General features: G+C 53.2%; 1 protein-coding gene across 10 annotated transcripts in view; it reads left to right on the top strand.

Annotated features, from left to right (window-relative positions):
- ATP2B2 (ATPase plasma membrane Ca2+ transporting 2) overlaps positions 1 to 19,343 on the top strand; it is a 363,982-nt gene that overhangs the window by 193,254 nt on the left and 151,385 nt on the right. For 3 of the 10 annotated variants that reach the window (XM_032841673.1, XM_032841670.1, XM_032841671.1), the window contains exon 1: positions 7,820 to 7,948. The exons of 2 other annotated variants lie outside the window; for them this stretch is intronic. The gene's annotated coding sequence lies outside the window, so the exon portion shown is untranslated. Of the gene's footprint in view, positions 1 to 7,819; positions 7,949 to 19,343 lie in introns of those variants that run through there. 5 more of the 10 variants (XM_032841672.1, XM_032841669.1, XM_032841668.1 and 2 more) reach the window with 2 other exon arrangements.

Raw genomic sequence — 19,343 nt, 5'->3', positions numbered from 1 at the left:
CCTGTGGCACATGCACAGGTTATATGTGTGACGTTACTGTGGTATGGTGGTCTAACAACATGGAATTCTGTCATGTGGTAGGCACCTCGCCAAAGGCTTCATCATCCTCATTCTGTTTAATTCTTAAAATCCTTCTAAGTTTCCTCCTGCTCCTGGGATAAGGACAGAAATCTGGAGGGTGGTCTCTAAGACCCGACGCCTTTTCTGCCCCTTGAGCACACTCTTCCTCTCTAGGCATTCAGACCCCCTTTCAGTTTCAGGAAAATCGCTGAGCTCTTTCTAGCCTCAGGGGCTTTGCCAGGGAAACCACCTCTCCTACCTGGTGAGGCCCCGCTCAGACTTCTGAGCCCAGCTCAGCGACCAGCCCCCTTGGAGAAACCTTCTGCGACTCCCCACTGTGCTCCTACAGTGGGAATGGCCGGGTCCTCCAGCTGAATGTGCCCATGGCCTCTGCCCCTTCATCTTATACCCCTTTCTCCATGTATGTGGGTCTGTGCATACATTTCACATCTGCCTCTGAATCCTCTCGAGAGTGGACAACATGAGTTTTCCTACCGCATCCTCAGCACCTAGCACAGAACCTGGGAAGTGGCAGATGTCAGTGGGTACTTGCTGAAGAAATGACCTGACAGAGAAGCAGGAAGTAGTTGTTGCCATGCATGTTGCACAGATGAGAAGCCTGAGGCCTGAGATAGAGAGACTTGCCCCAAATCACACAGCCCATCAGGGTGGAGCAGGATTTGAGCTAGTCCATGGGGCTCCAGCTCCCAAGCTTTTGGACCCACCCCACTCCCTTGCCACCTTTGGGTACAGTGGAGGACTGAGCCAGAGAAGCTCCCAGAGGAAGAGGGCTTGCATGACAGGGCAAGGGCTGCTGTCCCTCTCAGAGGCCTGGCTGCTTGGAAACCTTATCAGAGGTGAGCCCACAACTTGCTGCTCCTCTGTGAGCCTCCAGGAAAGATATGCATTCTAATTCTGCCTCTAGTTATATAATCCTGGGCTTGTCCCCTCTACTCTCCAGATCTCAGTTTCCTTGTCAGTAAAACGGGAGTGAGACTATCCACAAAGCCGGTTAATTGTGTGCATTAGCACACAAAGAATGCTCCCAGCAATGACAGCTGATGTGGTCCCTGCAACCTCCAACCCATTTTAAGGATACAATGGCAGTGGGATGGCCACGTTTCAGTCCCTGAGTCCTTATTGCTTCCAAAATCGCAGCAGCATCCAGCCATCCAGTCAGCAGGTGGGTCTTTCGGCTTGCGGTATTCTCAATCGTCACACCTCAGCTCCTATCCTCTCTGGGAACCTTCTCCCCCGGCTGGGCCCTACAGCCTCCTCAGCAAGAGGACATCCAGAGAAATGGCAGGCTGTGGTGCAGACTGTGATAGGTTTGAATGTTCACTCCTATACCACAGAGCTGTGTTCCCCTAAGCAAGCCACTCCCCCTCTCTGAGCTTGTTCCTCACCTCTAAATTGAGGGTTGATAACACTGAACTTGGAGATTATGAGGAGGAGTAAATACTACTAAGTGCCTGGCGCAGAGTAGGCACTCAGCAAGTGACAAATTCCCTTCTCTCTTCTCCTGAAAGTCCTGAGTACATTGTCCCTATTCCTTCTGTTTTCTCCTTCCTTCTCCTCTTCTCTCTCCAGGGAGTCAGCCTTCCATCAAGAGTGAAAACACACACATACATACACACAAATGTTCACTAGGAACCCCAGCACAGTACCTCACATTCAGTGAGAGCTAAGTAAATATTTGTAGACTGAATAATCCAAAGAAATGAATTACTGATGGTAAAAGTTCAGGCTATAAGTAGCTGGCAGGGAGAATTTAGGGATAGGGGCTCCTCCCTGGGTGTTCAACTCACCTTGCATTCAGCCCTGGTCTCAAGCATTCTGGCCCCAGTTGAGACATCACTGAGGGACATCGGAGTGGAGTTCAGGTCTTCCTTTTCCCTTCACAAAGTAGTCATGCAGAGAGAGCCCCACTCATTGACAGGCTCAGGAAATAGCAGCTCTTGAAACAGGACCTCCAGCAAGTGCAAAGAATATTTCCAGAGCCACAGAGGGATGCAAATACCAGTTCAAAACCTCCAGGGAATTGCTTTTTCATTCAACAAACTTGTACTCATCGGTTCAATCAATATTTATTGAGGTTCTGTGCTCAGTGCTGAGGATATAATAAGCAAATGAGATCCATTCCCTATCCCCAAGGATTCCCCTAGCCTGAAGGACATGACAGAGATGTACATAAAGAGGTTAATAGCAACAAATTTTTCTTGGGGGTTGGAGATGATGGAGGGGAAATCAGGGAAGGCTTCAGAGAAGTGGGGTTGCTGGACCTGAGATTTGAAGGATAAGTAGGACTTCTCCAGGCAGAAGAGTGGGAAGGGAAGTCATCCCAGGCAGAGTGGATGGTGCATGCAAAAACACAGAGGCATGGAAATGCGAGTGTGTGTGAGGAGCAGGAAAGGCTTAGTGTGGGGAAAGTAGATGGAGGATAATGGGAGGGGTCTGGAATAGTCATCTGGCTCTCATGAGCTCTGGAAGGAGTTTAGGTTTTATGCTAAGAGCACAGGGAAGCCAAAAAAGGTTTAGAGGAGTTGAGAAAGCTCTCTAAGGTGCAGGGGATGGGCAAATAGGGGGAGGATAGCAGGAGAAGAAGCAGGGAGACCAAGGGGAGGAGGTAGGATTGACAGATGGGTGTGGGCAGTGTGTTTGCATGTGCATTAACCAAAGGGATAGTGTGGATGAAACCATGTTTCCCAGGCCTGGAAAAGGCAACCTCCCCCAGGGAGTCCTCCCAGAATAGTTCTTGATTCCCCAGGCTCTGTGTTCTTCCAGGAGAGAAAGTACCTGCTTCCTAATTGGCCCCTAACCTCTGGCCTCACATACAGGGGGCGGCAGAGTCAGCCATCGCCACACACTGGCCCTGCCCCACTAGAAAGCTGGGCTAGACCTTCTGCACCCAGGTTTTCTGACTTATGGGAAAATAAGTTCCATGGTTCCCTGGACCTAGGTTCACACCCACCTCCGTTGGGGTCCCTGGGTCCAGTGTGGGGCCTCATGTAGTCCTGGTTTCAAGCCCCAGTTCCCCTACTCACTGTATGGCCTTGGGCAACATCATTTACCCTCTCTGTACTTCACTTTCCTCATTAGTAAAATGAGAATGAAAAACAGGACCTCCCTCCCAGAATGTTATGAAGCTCGTACGGTGAAACGCACAGTAGGCTGTTGATAGGAATGGCGACAGAAGTTAGACATCAGCCTGAACCCCTCCTCACTGGGGGAGCAAGAACCGGTGGAAGTAGCCAGGAATGGGGGACTGGGTTTGCATGTCAGCGGGTTGCCCTGGACTATCAGGATCTTAAAGGCCCGCCCTGCCCAAGCTCCACAGGGGCCGGGGTCTGAGAACCATCATCCAGCAGGATAAGGGGCTGGAAGAGACCCACTGCCCTGTTCCCCAGGGCCCTTCTGGAGAATCTCACCCTCTGTGTTTATCCTATTAATACCAACTGCCATTCTCCGTCAGCCTGTGACTCTGCCAAATAGGTATTATTGTCCCCAATTTGCAGATGAGAAAACTCAGGGAAGTTGAGTCATTTGCCCAAGTATTGACAGGAAATGAAAGAGGAGGGCTTTGATCCCAGATCTGTCTGACTGGCCACAAAACCTCAGCCCAAGGTTGGGTGGGTTGAGGATGTTTGGGACCTTGGTAGGAATGGGTGTAGTGCCCCAAGGTAGCTGGGAGACTTGGAACAAGCTGGGCCACCTGGTCCCCAGACACCATTCTATGGCCCCTCAAGGTCATGGTCCTAGAGGAGCCTAGCCATGTGCCTCAAATTTGAGGATCTTTAGGCAGGGACAGAGGGAAAGGTCTAAAGTTCAAGTGGGTCAGATCTGGGCTCAGATCTCGACCTTGGGCTTCACTGGCTCTGTGCCTCCAAAGCAAGTCACCAAGGCCTCTCTCATTTTCTCTTCTATAAAATGGGAAGAAGCCCAATCTCTCCAAGAGTGATTTGTGAAGGTCAGACAAGGCAGGGAGGGGAGGGGCCTTTGGAAATAACTTCTCAGCCTCAGAGGGGTCCAGCCAGCAGCATTTTGTGACAGCAATTAACCTGCTTAGATGTGAGAAGACCCTGAGCTGGGCAAGGCAAGGGCAGATGTAGTCCTCATTCCTCTTTCCCTTCAGGAGGGGGAGCAAAAGAGAACCTATGTCTCCTGGAGAGGACACAGCTGGTCTCTGATTGCATTTGATTCTGCCTCCCTCAGACCCGTCTGGACCTACCTCATCTGTCTCCCTTATGCAAATTGCCTTCATCAGACGACCTCATCCCCACCCTCATACCTAGCTACTAACCCTCTACTCCCAATCCTCTCTGGTCCTGGGATTTGTTCCCCCAAACATGGTCTGGACAACTGAAGACTGTGTGAAAATCGGACTGGGCTGGCTCTCCCCTCACCCCTGCCCTATTTCTCATACCTCCCCCCAACCCTGACCCTCAATCCATGTTTACCATAAGCCAAATCATGCTGGAGGCAGAAGTTGTCAGTAATCCTCCTGGCCTGCCTCCTGCCTCTCTCCCCCTCTTCCCCATGGGTCACCCTGACTTGTCATTTCCAGCCTTCCCGGAGTTTCAACACTAACACCATTGTTTGTTAGATTTTGCAACACCTCTGCCTGTCCAATACCCCCTGCCCCACAACATATCCTGGAAAGACAGGCCAGATGCCCTAGGTATGTCTGCTGCAGTAAGGGGAGGTATAGGGGGCAGGGCAGGGGACGAATGTCTGTGGCCAGATGACTTTGGGCAAGCCACTTACATCCGTTCTTGAGGCCTTAGTTTGCTCAACTGTAAGATGGGAGAATTGGATTGGAGTCCTTCAAGTCCTTCAAATCTTCAACTCCTCTGGTTCTGACATTTGATAAATCCAAATCACAGAGCAGCAGATTCATTCAGGCCTTTATTGGGGCACCTACCACATGCTGGGAGCTGGGGCTCTAGAAAGAGAGCTGATGTGGTCACAGCTCAGTGAGGGAGACAGATGTGTAGACCATCACCATACCATGTGGTCAGAGCCAGGCTGGACACAGGAATTGATTCTCTCAGTGGAATCAGGAAGAACTATTTGAGAAAGCAGCGGTTGAGCTGGACTTTGAAGGATGAAGAGGAGTTCAGGGGCCAAACATAATGAAAAACTTTCAGACTCTGCTGGTCAGCATTTAGGCTGTCTCAGAAGTTAGGGGATATCCTATCATTGGGTTGTGGATGTGGATGCTGAAATATAACAGATCTGAAATGCCGAGGAGATGGGAGCTTAGCCAGGTGTCAGTTCTAGTCTTAGATTCTGGGAACCCAAATTCCATGAGCTCCTGAAAATTTAGTGTTTGCAGGTAACAACAGCACAGCCCACCCCAGGCAGGGGCCAGTGAGCAGGCAGGACTCCGAACTTTCAGCAGATGAGTGTTGGGGCTCCCAACCAGCCCACACCATGCTGGCATTCACAGGGAGGGAGCTGTGGGCTTGGAGTCCTCAAGCTGAGATCAGGGGTTTGACTGACCCCCTCCTGGCTTGAAACACTGTGTCCTGGTCACCGCACACAAATTCCTCACTGTCATTCAGGTGCTCACAGAAGTCATTCTAGTGGTAGGATCAAACAACTCACTGTTTTGCAGTGGCCTTTGCAAACTATGAAGTGTGCTGGACACAGAAAGTATTATTACTGTGGAAATGGTGGCTCATAACCAGCCCCTTCTGGGGCTCTTTGTTCTATAATCAGGAAAATCAGTTTGCTATCCTCCCCAAAGCCCCTGTTGTCACAGAAATGACAGTGGGATTCCTGGCACAGACATGTCTGCCCCAACCACATGTGAGCTTCAATGGGCCTTTCACCCTCTGCCCTTTTGTGCCCACCCTCACCCTGGCCATCTCAGAGTGCTTTTCTGTAACCCTGTGTTGGGGGACAGGGGCTGCCTCTAGACCCTGGGGAAGGGATAAGGGACTCCTGGCTTGGCCCCTCCTGTGGTAGGGTCTAACTTAGAACTCTGCCTGGAAGAGGACCAGTGGAACCCCCCCCCCATCTATACCCCCAAGAAGGGGTCAACGTGGCAACTCCCTCTCCCGGGCTTTTGGGGTAGAGGGTAAGAGCCTCTCTGAGCTGTGTCCTGGCTGCTCTGTCAGAACCCCAGCCGGGAGTCTTCCCTGCCTGGCACCGTGGAGCACAGGGCCACCCAGCACTCAGCATCCTTAGCGTCTCAGCATCCTCTGCACATCTCACTTTGCCTGGCCAGGAGCATAAGGGGACCCCTTGGTGGGCTTAAGGGCTAAAAAGCAAGGGGGAGCAACATGGCCCACTGACAGAGGCCCGGCCGCTGGTGCTCACTCCCAGCTCTCTGCCTCCCGTGGCCCCTCTGCCCGGCCAGGTTCTGATTTTGGTGCAGTGCAGACTTTCAGCTTCACGAGACAAATTGATATTCTGTGCCAGCCCAGGGATGGAGAGGCAGCTCGGGACGCTCAGGCTCAGGCAGGCAGCTCAGAACCGGGCAGGGGGTAGGGACAGGGGAAAGGAGGCAGCTTCCATCTGGAGCTGCCTTCTGGGGCCACCCCCAACCCTGCTCTCCCCCAACATGTGCCCCCAGCACATTGACAGCTACCCTGAGATAGCAGTCCTGAAGGTCCTTCCACCTTCGGTGCCCTCCTCCTAACCAGGGCACTCCTCCTGGGGGGGACAGAGCAGTGGAGAGCGAGGCCTCAGAACCCAAGAGAAGCCCCTTCACCTACTGTGCCCTCCTAACCTTGCTCCCAGGTCTGTCCTCCCACCAGTCTGGATTTAAAGGGGCAGCAGGTCTGGACTTAAATGGGTAACAGACAAGGCAGAAAGAAATGGGTAAATTGGCTGGGAGGATTGCATTCCTGCAGATTCTTCCCCAGGGGTCCCTGGAGTCTCTGGACATGGTCAGCGCCCCCCAATATGATCAGCCTCTCAACTCCTCACAGATGTCCCTGTAGATGATGTGGATACGGGAGACATATGGAGACACCCCTGCCAGTGGGCATCTGTGAGCAGATAAGCAGCCTCTTGAGGGGGTCTTCTGAGAGAACAGTAGCCCCCCAGGCAGGTGGGGGTACCCCTGGGTGGGGCTGCTGGGCCACAGGGGTAGTGTTTAGATGGCAGTAGGGAGCTTAGTGCGGTCTCTGTCATATTGGACTTGCAACCACAAATGTGTTTAGTCTGTGTTGAGTCCATTGCTACCCCTATGTGACCTTTGCCCCACCCGTCTGAGGGGTGTCCTGACCAAAAGGAGAAGGAAACCAGAGCCTGCACAGCCAAAGGAGGCCCCCAGAAAGTGGGGGATGATTTGGGGCCATTTGAGCAAAATCTTCCCCTCTCCTCTATTACTCTCCCCCCACCACCATCAGTCGCAGGATGCCCTCCAATCCGACTCAGCCCCAACCCTACCCTCACCATGCCCTTGACATTCCCTCCTACTTCGGGGGAGCGGGCATATTCCTGGGACTCTGCCAGCTTCAGTTCCTCATGATCCCACGGGAGGAATTAAAACCGCAAACAACACCGTGGTGGTTCGGTCCACACACCCCTGCCCCCACTCTCCTCCCCCAGTCCCCCCCACCAGAACAAGCCCTCCCCGCGTCCCTCCCTCGTCCTCGGTCCTCCGCCCCCTCCCCCAGCCTCCGGCAGCGCAGCGGCTGGGGCGGCCTCTGCCTCCCCCGAGATTGCATTTTGCCAACGAGATGCTCTCCTAGAAGCCGGCGCCGGCGCCCCCCCCCCCCCCCCCGCCCCCCCACCTGCTCGGGCAGGATGGTACAGTCTGCAGAGGGACCCGGGCACGCTGGCTGGGCTCAGCCGCGGCACCAGCTGCCGCACCGCGATTACGGGGCTGCCCGCCTGGAAACCGTGCCGGATTTGTGGTGATTTTCGTAGCCAAGTAAGTACCGGCATCCCCCAGCATGAGAAAATAAAAAATAAAAAGCGCCCCACTCCGTTCTCCCCTTCCTCCCTCACCCATTTTATTTTGTTTCATTTCATTTGATTTTTTTCAGTGCTGATGGTGGTGGCGGCAGCGTTGGGGGGGGGGAGCAGGGCTTGTTTATCTGGCAGCAGCTGAGGCTGCATTGGGAGCCGCTGCCGAGGGAGACACTAGTATGAGGGTCCGTGTGCTGGGGGATAGGACTGGGGTGCTGGGGACTTGAGCAGGGGGATCTCGGACAAGCGGATGCCCAGGGTCTCAGGTAGATGCCGGCATCCTCTGCTCATTAGATGCCCCTGGATGGATGTTATGCAAGGACCGGCAAGCCGGTAGCAGGGGGCAAGGTCCTCTTCCCTCTGAGCTTCGTCCCAGGGAGACGCAGAGGACTAGAGGGTGCCTCCTGCCCGGCCCCCACTGGGTTCCAGGACAGAAGCAGAGGGAGGCTCCCACAGTGGGTCCCCCTGGCAGGTGGGCTGCTGCATGCCAGGACCACCAGGTCAGGCCAGCCAAGGCATGTGGTGGCAGGGATGAGTCCCCAGGTCCCCGAGATGGCCAGAAAGGGGGCAGGAGCGGGATGGCCAGGCCATTTTGCAGCAGTCATGCTGGGTGGTGGAGTTGGCACTTTCAGCCCAGAAGCCCAGTTCACCCTGGTTGGGGTGGCTTCTGGCTGAGAGCTAGGTACCTGGGGCTCCTCCCTGCCCCCTGCAGGGTCAGGATTGGGAAACCCACCAGCAGGTCTCTGTACTCCCCATGGGTGGGCTGCTGCGGACAACCATCCTTTCTAGCCAAGAGGCCATTCCATGGCTGTCCTCTGTTCACCTAGGTTGTATGGGAAGGGATCTCTGTGGCTGGACTGCCCCAGTCAGGGAAGAGCCCCTAGGGGTCTCAGAGCCCCCACGCAGAGGCCCAGCCAGGCTCGACCTTCAGAAGGGTAAGCTAAGTAGGTGAGCTCAGCCCCAGAGGGTCTGGGTGTGACGCTGAGTGCCCCTCGCCCATCACAGAGTGGGCTCCCCTCCTTGCCTGCATTGCTCTCCAAATCGCTGGGAAGAGGCAGAGCTGACGTTTGGGGCATTTCCAGGAGCTGCAGGCGCCATCCGGAGAAATTCTCCTTTGACGTGTGCAGTAGGAGGGGGCTTGGAGCGCAGGCCAACTTCGCTGAAGGGGCAGTGGCAGGGAGGGGCTGCCACAGCTCCGGGGGAGCCCTGTAGGGGGAGTCCAGGAGAGATACAAATGGCCCATGCTATTTAGCTACCTTTGTACCCCCAGTCCCATTCTCATCAGGGCATACACACAACCACAGATCTGCACAGATGCACACACACAAATATAGTATACGTAGTAGTGTATTGTATATGTTCATAGATCATATGCACATAGACTTCCTGTGCCCATAGACACACCTCAGCACATGGGACTACAACTCCTATCCCTGAACACCACCTGCTCACCTGCATGCTACAGCAGGCACACGATTGTCTCATGCACACACGCACACATATACCTGTGAACGCGGCATACCCACACATGCCTGTAGCTCTAACAGGAATGCAGTAGGCTGCATGGGGACTAACCAGCCTGCACACAGTGCCGGGCAGCAGCCACAAATGTGGCATGTGGTCTCGTGTGGGCTGGACCCCATGTGGAAATGACAAGCACACATATGTGGTGTCCCGAATGCCATCTGCATGCCTGTCTGTGCATTAGTGGGCACCCAGTATGCTGGAACGTGGCCACAGGTGAACGAATGCAGGTTGCATATGCATGGAAATGGCCCAGGCACACAGATGCAGCTCCTCTGTGGATGCCGCAGGCTCACATACACCCCTAAGCTTCCAGGCATTTTCTGTGGCAGTGAAGGTGCCTCTGTGGGCACTGGGGAGAGGCTGGCCCTCGGGGCTACCTGTGAGGACAGAGGGACACTGGCCAGGCAAGAGACAGCCCAGATTCCCGGGGAACTGTGATTGGGCTCAGCAAAAGCCATCTTGGATTCTTGATGTGTGGCAGAGAAGGTTGCCTAGAGTTAGAAAGGGGAGAGAGGAGGGGGCAGGAGGAGCTGCTGCCCATGGCCCAGACTCCCGGGAGTCTGGACTGGCCCCACCACTCCTGTTCTCTGGCCTGAGGAAATCAGCACTCTGATATGGAGTCTTGGGAGCTGGCGTCCAGGGTACTGCCAGCAGCCCTCAGAGTCCTCTCCAGACCACAGAAAAGCTGCCTGTGGCTTATGCTGTAAAGAGACTCAAATGTGGGGCCCCTCATTCTCTTCTCTCCCCACCTAGTACAGGTATGGGTCAGGAGACTTGGGTAAATAATAATATGCCAGCTAGCACTTACCAAGCTTATTGCTCTGCATCCATCCCTTCGGCAGGGCCTCCCATAGCCATGTTATTCCCATGCCATAGATGAGGAAGCTGTGCAGAGAAGTGGAGATGCTTATCCAAGGTCACACAGCTGGAACATGGCAGAGACAGGATGGAAGCTAGGCCATTAGCTTCCCTGTCTGCCCTCTTAGACCCTCCCCTCCCTGCCTCTATGAGGTCAGCTCCAGTTTGGGGTACCAACATCTTGAGAAGCAACAGTCCAAGAACTTGGAATGTGTGGGTGATGCTCCAAGAAAGGGTCCAGAGAGTCTCCTGAGGGTAAGAGCAGAGTCCTTCCCAGACACGTGTGCCCCTGTCCTACACAGCTGTGCCACCCTCTTACCTGGTAGAACTGAAGGCACCTAGAAAGCCAGAGCAAATGTGTGCATTCTAAAAAGTTACCTGGCAGACCCATTCATAACAGGGAAACTGAGGCCCAGCCAGGAGCAGGAATTTGTCCAAGGTCACGCTGTGCTTGCTGGAGAGTAGAGTACCTTACCAACTCACTTGGGTCCCAGGTATGAAGTAGCAGGGACCTGTTTGACCCCTGGTTTTTCCCAGATGTTTGATTCTAAGGTAAAATGATGAGCACATCAGGTTCAGCCTCTACTTCTGACCAGCTGTATGACCTTGGGCAAGTTGCTTTGTCCCCTCTGCACCTCAGTCTCCTCTGTGCCCAGGACATGCCTATTCCTGCCCTGCCTTACCCCACTGCTGTCCGAGAGCCTAGAGCACTGTAGAAGGCTGTGCAGAGACGTATGATTGGCACCAGGGGCTGGAGTCCAAGCAGGGGAGCACCTTGCTGCTGCAGTTGACCAAGGTCAGGAGGGGAAGAAAGAAGGGAACTCTCTAGGCTGGTAGGACTCAAGCATTAGTGGACCTAAAAAATCACCTGGTAGAGGACAAATTTCTGGATCCCCCTACCCAGTGATTCATGAGGTCCTGAGAACTGCATTTTCACAGGTGTCTCAGGGCTCTCATCTCTATAGCTTTGTACCTGGGGGAGACGAGGCCATTGAGAATAGGTTTGGGGGAGCTCAGAGGCTCTCAGAACTGGGGGTAACTTGGGCACTATGCTTTTGGCCGGCTTCTGCCACATCTGGGGAAACTGAGGTCCCCTGGCAATCAGAAGCCAGAGTGAGACTGACCTTCACGTCTCCAGCCCTCCAGTTCCCATCCCACTGCCAGGCTCTGGTGGCATCCTTCATAGCTAAATCCGGCCCTTCTGTGGGCCGGTGAAGCTTCATATGGCAAACAAGGCCATCTTTCTCAGCAGTGTGGCTGGGGGTTGCTCCTCAGAGACTCACCGAGCCTTGGGGTTGAGTCGTGGCAATGGGTATCCCCAGCTCTGTGACAGTGAGGGAAATGGCTTATTTTCTGTAAACCTCAATTTTCTCCTCTCTAGAAGGGGAACAGATTTAAAGCAGTGCTGTGGGGAAGATTCTAAGTAATGTGTGTGAGGCAGTTGGCACATTTTAGGTGCAGGATGAAGGTGCAGGCTGCGGGGGACCCTGAGGTGCAGGGGCATGGTTCCCTCAATCCCTCTTAGTTTCTAGGGTCTGCAGCAGAGCGGTCTGGGGTACAAGTGCCGGACGCCACAGGCATACACACTTTGTGGGGGGTGGGCAGGCTCCCTCCCCAACCCCTCCTAGATCACACAGAACAGTGTGGGAGGCAGCAGTGGTTTTCCTGCCTGGAATCTGGTCCACCTGGCCCACCCTGCACTCTCCAAGGCCAGAGCACTGAACATCCAGTAATCATTTCTCCCTTCCAGTGGGAGCCTCAAACAAGAAAATATTCAGGGAGAATATGCCTCTGGACCGGGACAGTCAGTGGTGGTAGGAGATGGGGAAGATGGCTCTGGAGTTCAAGGTAGGAAGTAGGGTGGAGCCTCAGTCCCCCCGTCTGTGGAACTGTTGGTAAGAGTATGCACCTTTCAGGCCGTTGCACGGGGCAAGTGAGGAAAGTGGTGGACATAGAGGGCTGGGCTCGGGGTGGGATCCACAGGGGCAGCTCCGTGAACAGACGTCATGGTGTTTGAGAATCAGTCTGGACTAAGAATCAGAAGGTGTGAGTTTGAAACCTCGGCTGTTTAAGAATTTGACCTTTGAGTTAGTCACTTTGCCTCTTCCAGCCCTGGTGTTTGATCTGTAGAATGGGAATCAGTGCCCACTTCAGCAGGCAGCTGTAGGATGACCATACAGAAGAGCTGATGCTTGCAGCAAGCCCTGGGAACCTGCTGGACACCAGGGAATGTGCTGAGAGCTTCACCCTAATCTGCCGTAGGGAGCCCTGCGTGGACAGAGGGCTGTTTTCAAGGCCTGAGACACATCCTGTGCAATCCGGTAAAGGCCTACAGGGTCCAAGGAGTGGAAGGCAAGACGGCCCAGCCTGCTAGAGGCAAGGGAAGGTGGCCAGGGCTGCAGTCTCCAAGACTCCGGAGGTTGCCAGGTCTGGGAGAGGAGGCCTGGGTTCAAGAGGCAGGAGAGCCAGGTTCTAGGCCCAGGTCAGTCAGGGACAGGTGACCTCAGGCAAGTCCTGTCAGCCCCCTGGCCTCTTGCTTTCCCCTAGAAAGAGGGGGTGCTGATCCTGCCTGCTCTGTGTCCTCAGTGAGGGCAGATTCTCCTGCCAGCTGGCCCTCGGGGGAAGGGTCTAGACCTGCAAGGCTGAGGTATGAGCTGCCGTCGTCGCAGTTTGTTTCCTGTAGCTGCCTGAGCAAATGGCCGCAACCCGGGTGGCTTAAAACTCCAGAAATGTCTCTCACAGTTCTGGAGGCTGGACGTCTGACCAAGGGAGACTGCACACACCCTGCCTCAACCCCAGCTTCCCGGGCTCGCCAGCGGTCCCTGGCCTTCTATGGCTCGTGGCTGTGTCTCTGCGAGCTCCATCTCTATCTTCGTCCTTACATCCCCTTCTTCTCTGTGTATCTCCCTGTCCTCTGTTTTGTTTATAAGGATACCAGTCACTGGACATAGGGCCCATCTCTCCAGTATGATTTTGTCTTAAGATCTTTAAATACATCTGCAAAGACCCATTTCCAAATAGGGCCACATTTCGAAGTTGCAGGTGGACATGAATTTGGGGAGAGACACTTGGGCCCACTACAATCCCTAATATTCTACTAGTTTACTGCTAGGAAGTCCTTTGTACAGTGTTTCATTTCTTCCTCACAAACATCCATTCTACAGATAAAGAAACTAAGGCCTAGGGAAGTTAAGAACTTGCTGGAGTTACATAGCAAATGAGAGGAACAGCTGTGATTTAAACCTAGGTCTCGGGTGCTCTTTCTCCTTTCCATCATTTTAGAGCTGGCTGGGGACTGTCCATAGCCAGAAACCCATGGGGCAGGAATTCCAGCCAGTCCTGGGCAGACCCAATGCTCATGAGCTCCAGAAAGGAGAGCTGGAAGTGGACAAGGGAGTTTGGAGGGGGCTATGCTAGGCCCAGGAGACCTGCATAGCAGAGGGTTGAGAGCCCACAGTGCCTTCTTATCTCTTCCACTCATGCTCTGGCAACCTTGTGGTTCTCATCTGGAGAATGGGGACAGCAACACCAACCTGGTGGGGTAATCACCAAGTTCTAAAATGCTAATCATAATAGTCATTACTAATAGCTAAAATGTATCCTCGACCATTTTACAAATGTTCATTTGTTCATTTCAGGTGTGAGAGGATAGTTGCTTATTCCAAGCCTCACCCAAGTGGCTCTACCATTAGATAGCCATATGTGGTCGAACTACTGACTTAACCTCAGTTTTATTCTCCATAAAAGTACCCACCTTCCCAGATGTCATGGGAGGCAAGTGGGATTCTGCTGAAGTGCCTGGCCTGGGTTATGGGCCCCTTGAAGTCTCAGAGGATGTTTCTTCATCTGTAAAATGGGAATGACAATAGTGTTATTATCATCATAGTGTTATTTGTTGTGTAAGGATTGAGTAAAGTAATGCAAAGGGAGCACTTGGCTCAGGTCCTGTCCAGAGATGGATATTAAAACGGCCTCCTCCTGTGCCATCAGAAAGAGTTGCATTTAAATCCTAACACCCGTGTTTACTGCTGTGACCTTGAGCCAGTAGCTTTGCCCTGCTGAGGTTGGTGCTCTGACATGTAAAGTGGGGTTGAAGCGACCTGCCTAACAAGACAGTGTGTAACGTGATGGAGAGAAGGCTGCCCCATATGCAGCCCCGGTCATGCCAGACATTCAGAAACGTTGAGCTTCTGTCCTGCTTCTGGAAGAAGGTCCCCAGAGGGCTTCCTCAAAAGATGGCCTCAAAGGGGAAAGTCTGAGTCCCAGAGGAGACAGGCAGGTGGATTTAATTTTTGCAAAGGCCGGGGGACGTTTTGCTATGGTGGAGTATGGGGTTGGAAGAGCCTGTGGGGAGAAGCCAGACATGAATGACCCTGTTTTGGGTCCAGGAGCCATATAGCTTCAAAGAAAGGAAGCAGGTCTCTGTGGGGCTCCTATGCCCACCTTGAGAGCAGTTTTCTGTAAAGCAGTGGCATTCCCCACATTGGCTTGGGCTGCTCCACTTGGCCATGTCTGGCCACCCCAGGGACTGCTTTGCATGGGGACGTGGGGAATGTCATCTAGAGAAGCTCATTCCAGCCTGGCTCCCTCAAACCCCTGCCTCACTGGGCTGGAGCAAGAGCTCAATTGTGGTCCGGGAGGCTGAACCATCACATTTTCCCATCAAGGTTGTGGAGCAGTGGGGATCCATTTTGGGGTATCCCCCAGTCTGGCTGAGGCCTCTGCCCTGGGTGAAGGCCAAAACCTCATCCGGAGCAAAGTGGGCTTCCACCGCCTGAGTCTTCTCAGCGTTCTCACCTATGCCCGAGGGTGGGGGTGCGTATCCCACGTGGGCCCAGGGCCCAGTTAGCAGTGTTGTAGCAGGTGGTTCAGGACCAGGTCTGGGCCGAGCCTGCATAGCATCAAATCCAAAACCTGGGCGCTGAGCCTTGGTTCCCTAGTTGTAAAATAGGGACAGTAGTGACCACCTTATAGGGTTGTTGTGAATACAGCTGATTCCCACATGCACATTTTGACATCTCTGAAAGGGGTGCCTGTTACAAGTGGTGGCATGTCACAGGAGAACAAGTCGTGCCCTTTTCTTTCTTAAGTATATATAAAGCAGCCTCGCATCTTACAATGGACGTACCTTAGAGTCAGTGAAATACAGTAAATAAGATAAAACCTATAAAGGACCTGCCTCCCCAGCTCGGTTACTGTGGGACCTTGGACATTTTGATGCACCACACAGGAGCCTTTGTTTCCTCTTCCGCTCAGGGCTATTGTGAGAAGTCAACAAGGGTCAACAATCACATACCCAGCAGAGTGCTCATATACAGTAGGTGCTCAGTAATTGGCAGCTCAAAACAAACAACAAAGACTGTAGTACAGGGAGGAGTTTAAAACACAGATTCTAGGATTCTAATTCCTGCTCTACCATTTCCTTGCTGTGTGATCTAGTGCAAGTTTCTTAACTTCTCTGTGCTTTAGTCCCACCATCTATAAAATGGAATAACGAAAGTCTCCAGTTCATAGGATTGCTAGGAGAATTAAGTAAAATTAAAGTGCTTAGGGCAATGCTTGGCAGAAGTGAAGGCAATTGTTTTTTGATGAACTTCTAATGGGTCTCTTTTAGTTCAATAAATGGCAGCTGAAATAGACACTGGGCTCAATAAAATAATAACAATACAGACAGCACTTGTTTCACAGATGGGGCACCTGAGGCCAAGAGGCATGTGGGTATGCCCAAGGTCAAACAGCTGCCTCTCCCCGGTGTCTAGGCCTCAGCTCAGTATTGCTGTCCTTCCTCAGGACTCTGATTCTTATGGAGGAGGGGTGGGCAGGGGGTAGTCCTTGCCCAGGAGGGCAGTTTCTAGAAGTAGCAGCCAGATACGGCATCCTCTGTGCCGGGGCTCACTTCAGAAATGGTTTCCTTCTCCCTTCACATTTTTGCTTGTTCACACAGCACAGGGGAAGGGGCTGAGCTGGGCCATGCCCAAGGTCAGCAGAGCCTGCCAGCCAACGTGCCCACCTACCGGCCAGCACTTCCTGAACTTCTCGGTGGCTACTGCAGAGTTGACACAGCAGAACTCCCTCCTGGAGAGAGCAAAAGCCCTGGCTAACCAAGTGGTCTAGCCCCCGGGGAAGAACCAGGGCCACAGAATGGATTTGAGTGGGAGTGGGGAAGGAGATACCTGGGTGCAGCCTAGCCTGACAAACACCCCAAGTGACCTTGGATTCATCACAGTCCCTCCCTGGGTACCAGTTTCCATCTTTAAAACAAGGATTTTCGGGCCAGATGTGCCCACTAGGACTTTAAATGTCTAAGATGCAAGATTGCTCAGGCATTGCTGCTACTCAAGGTCATGGGTAAGGGACAGAGCTGGAGGGAAGGAGCTCATGGCTGTGCGTGCGCACACCCATGTGGATCTAGTTCTTAGGAGCAAGCTTGAGAGAGCAGCAACCCCTGTTCAGCCCAGAGAAATTCTGTAGAGAAGGTTCCCTTAGTAGGGTCTAGCAGACTCATGAGGGGGTCCCAGGCGGGGCACAGTCCCGGGGACAGTGTCCACGCTGACACATGTGCATTTGTAATGCAAAAATTGTCAAGAACCAGTCTCTTCTAGCAACTATCTGAAGGCAGGAGATCAAGAGCTCTTTAGGCCACTTCTAAATTTGTCAACTTACATGACTCACTTCAGATTAAAATGAGGCCTTTCTCCCCATCCACCTCCAGCCAATTTCAAGTTTCCAAGTTCGGAGGATCTTGAAGAAAGGAGAGAGTGTAAATCAATATAACCAATATTGGCTGAGTAGCTGGTCTGTGCCAGGCCGTGTGCCAAGCTCCTGGCCAAACCCGGAGATGAATCAGCTCCAGAGACGGCTGTCACTGAGGAGCCGGGCAGCCCCAGGTGCGAGGTGGTAGCTGAGAGCTAATGCCCAGCTTGGGGACTAGACCATGAGTAACCTCTGTGTCCAAGACTTTGCACCACCACCCACAGTCCTTGGATCTCACAGGGCCTCAGTTTCCTCATCTATAAAATGGGGGCCAATAGAGGAAGAAGTCTGGGGACTCTGCCACCCCTTTCTCATGCCCGATGTCCTGAGCTTTCAAATCCAAGGCTGTGGAGTCTACCTTGGGGTCCCAATCTGCCCTGAAGCCCTCAAGAGAAGGGAATTCCATCAGCTTCCTTTGCCCTGGGACCTCCAAAACCTTCTCCAGGGAATCTCTCTGAACTCCAGGGTCAAACCTCTGTAATGGGACCACAGCAGCTAAAAATGAACACAAACACCAGTGTTGGAAAGTGGCTGACCAGCCTTCACACGGTGAGCTCCCCTGAGCCCCACTGCAGCCTTGTGGGACACCTGGAGTAATAACAGCCACTGTCGTTAAGCGAGACCTTGTTGTGCTAGGTGCTCCGAGCATACCTTCCTTTACCTTTCCCAAGTGCCACTGGTCCCATTTAGAGAAGAGGAGAGCCGGTCTTGGAGACGTGCTTTGGTTTGGGCAGACTCTCAAAGCTGGGAGGAAAGCCCAGCTCCTTATCCTCCTGCTGTGCCCTTTGGATTCAAGGGGAAACTGAGGCCCGGAGCAGTGTTGCCTGAGGTGGCAGAGAGCCCAGAAGCCCGGGACTCCATCATGATATTGGCTGCCACCCCTCAAAGTTCACATACCCCCACAACCCTCCAGGAGAAAGGGCAAGGCCTTGGGCCAGACCCCAAGCCGGGAACAGGGCTGTTCATACCTACCCCATGTCCCCAACACAGCTGCACGCAGGAGCAAGTTCAGGATACCTTTGAGGCTGACCCCTTAGCAGAGACAGAGCTGGGCCCCAGGAATCAGCCACATCCTTGCTCTTCATCCTCACTCCCCGAAAGATACCCCAGTAACCCCTCAGAGGGTTAGAGTCACACAAATTTGAGGAGAGAAGTCTTCAGTGCCTCAAGCGTCTCCTAGACCCTACTGAGGGAGCTGCAATTCCGATCCCAGCTCTGCCAAATTGTGTTTCTGTGGGTGTTATTGCTCCTTTCTGAGCCTCAGTGTTTTCACCTGTGGGGGGGGGTGGCGGGGATGGCGGTCGCCCTTGTGGAGATGATGCAAGTTGGGAGTCAAGGACCCTGCCCAGCCCTTGCTCCATGCCTGGTGGCTACAGTGGTGACCATGCCAGTGGTCACACAGTTCTCATGTCCATCCCGTGAGAATAGCATTCTATCCTCACTCTGCCGCTCCCTCACAGAGGATCAGGGACTTGCCCCTGGTCACCTGGTTAGCAACTGTGCTGTGAGGGGGAGGTGGCCAGTTTGTGTCTGTGGAAGGACCTATTGCTGAATTCTTAGGGCTTCAGAGGACAGCCAAAGGCACTGTCAGGGAGTGGTTCTTTCTGTCAAGGAGACAAAATTCCAGGATGCAGAATTGTGGGGCCTAAAATGGAGAAGACAGCACAGGGCAGATGTTAAGAGCAGATACTGGAGGCTGGGAGCTTGGGCTTGATTCCCAGCCCCAGTGCTTCCTCGCTGTGTGACCTTAAGCAAATGATCTACTCTGTCTGTGCCTCAGTTACCTTGCCTGTAAATGGGAATAAGTACCTATTCCATAGGGTTCTCGTGCAGATTAAATAATTTAATAGGTGTAAGGATCTTAGAACAGTGCTTGTTGCTCTTCACAGGAAGCTCTATGAAGTATCTGTTGTTAGTATGACTAGTATTACTATTCATAGAATCAGAATGGGAAGACCAGCCTGTGCTCACCTTCATCCTCTCTACCTGTATTTTGCCTTAGCCCCCTTCATGGCTACCAGGGACACCCTCAGAATGCCCATTTGTCCTGCCACTCTCTGGTCAGGGCCTTCAGTGTTCCCCACTGCCAAACTCCTCAACCCCCGTCTGTAATTTTTCCCCCACCGACCCTTCCAGTATCTTCCATGCTTCACCTTCATACCACTTTTTGTCAGTGAATTACTTCGTGCACTAAGTCGGTCAGGAATTTAGCCAATTAT

The sequence above is a fragment of the Lontra canadensis genome, unplaced genomic scaffold, assembly GCF_010015895.1.
Source record: "Lontra canadensis isolate GAN:19392208 unplaced genomic scaffold, GSC_riverotter_1.0 scaffold124, whole genome shotgun sequence".
NCBI lineage: Eukaryota > Metazoa > Chordata > Mammalia > Carnivora > Mustelidae > Lontra > Lontra canadensis.
This window is presented reverse-complemented; position numbering and strand designations above follow the sequence as displayed.